Source organism: Belonocnema kinseyi, chromosome 7 (genome assembly GCF_010883055.1).
Source record: "Belonocnema kinseyi isolate 2016_QV_RU_SX_M_011 chromosome 7, B_treatae_v1, whole genome shotgun sequence".
NCBI lineage: Eukaryota > Metazoa > Arthropoda > Insecta > Hymenoptera > Cynipidae > Belonocnema > Belonocnema kinseyi.
This window is the reverse complement of record NC_046663.1, coordinates 41,272,687-41,274,829: the sequence shown is the minus strand read 5'-3', so window position 1 is coordinate 41,274,829 and position 2,143 is coordinate 41,272,687.

Genomic DNA, 2,143 nt, shown 5'->3' with positions numbered 1-2,143 from the left:
CTAAGAAACAGTTTAATTTTCGACCAAATAGTTGAATTTTCGACAAAGAATTATGAATTTTTAAGCCAACATTGTTTAAAAAGGTTAAAATTTTCCACTAATTTTGCTGAATTTTAAATCCAAAATATTAAAATTTTATCCAAAAAGTTCATTTTCAAGCAAATTTTTGGATTTTCAATCAAAGTAACGGAATTTTTTTACCTAAGGTACAATTTTTCAATAAAATAGTTTAATTTTAAACCAAATTGTTGAATTTTCAAATTAACTATTAAAATTTTTAATCCGAAAAACAAATTTTCTACGAAACAATTTAATTTTTGACCAAATAGTTGCATTTTCGACAAAGAATTATGAATTTTCAAGCTAAATTTGGTAAAAAAAGATTAAAATTTTCCACGACGAAGCTGAATTTAGAACCTAGAAATATTAAATTTAATCAAACAAGTTAATTTTCAAGCAAATTGTTGCATTTTCAACCAAAGAAACGGAAGTTTTTTACCTGATTGTTGAATTTTAAACCAAAAATTATGAATTTTCAACCCAAAAATTTTTATTTTCTAAAAAAAATTTGAATTTTTAACTACATTGTTGAATTTTGAGCCAAAAAATATGAAATCTTACCAAAAATGTCCATTTTCAACCACATTATTGAATCTTCAATCGAAGTAATTGAATTTTCTACCTGAAAAGAGAAATTTTCAACAAAATCGTTGAATTTTCAACCAAAATAGTTGAATCTTAACCCAAAAAACGAATTTTCTAAAAAAAAATTGAATTTCCAAATAAATTCTTAAATTTTCTACCAAAATCATTGATTTTTTAAACTAAAAAAAAACAAATTTTTGACAACACAATTGAATTTTCAACTTGGAAAATATGTGTTTTTTTAAAACTATATGATATAAACAAATATTTGTTTTTTATTTTTACAGAGAATTTAATCCATTAAGTCCCAAAACTCTTTTCTACTATTTTTGGGTATGCTCTAAACAATGCAATGGTTTAAAAAACGGAAAATATTAATTTTCAATTATTAATTAAGAAATTACAAAAAAAATTATTTTTTTTAAGCAATTTTTTTTCCAATCAAAAAATAGAGGGAGAAGGGATTTTTTACGGTTGCAAATATGCAAAAAAGTGCACAAAATGTCTGAACTGTTCAAATTCGTTGAGTTTTTTTATCTATGTTTTTTGTTTTGAAATGGCGGTCAAAAAACGGAAACCAAAAATTTAATGTACTTTGATTCTTGTTCAAACAAATTTAAAGTAGCATGCTCTAAAGTGAAGACACATTATCAACATTGAAAAAAAACTGTAATTTTTCAAACTTTTTCGAAAATTACAGACTTTATTTACAAAAATTGCATAATAACCTGAAAATAAAAAATAAACAATTGAGTTTATTCAACAATCCATGCAGCGATTTTTTTTGTCTCAAAATAATTGTGATGCATCACCCTAGAATTTAAATCATACATTTTTCTGCTTTATTCGATTACAGACACTTAGATATGAACATTAGGAATTATATAAACTTTTTCGCTCTGAAATAGTTATAAATAAATAAATTATTAAGTGGGGAAAAAATTAAGGAAAAAAAAATCTACCGAGAGGAACGCGATAATTTTAAATCGTCTCCGGTATCGACACTCTGAAAATGTGTAATCAATTAAAATGTAGGGACAACCTTCCTACAATAGATAGTGCAATCTACAGTCGATAATCAATTATTAAAAATACTAATATATGTAAAATAATTGATTTAATTTAATTACTTAATTAAGACACTATACTTTTTGACAAATAAAAATAAAAATAAATTATTTTGCTTTTATTTGTTCACTTAATTAATGATTATCCATTGTAGGCTGCATTATCCATTGTAGAGAGGTGTCCCTAGAGAAAAAATTCGGCAAATTTTACTGAGAATAACTTCCCCCGAATCCGTATTTTTAAACATGTGTGAGATAGATTGTAACCGATAACAGGGTTGTTTACTGTATGACATAAATGTTGTTTCGTACGCTTACAGATTCCCGAAAGACTTGTTTGGGTAGGAAATATCTGTCTTCATAGTACAAGGTGAAGTTATTTTCGTTTTCATAAAGTATATTTTAGTTAGGCGTAATAATCCATTGCTAAT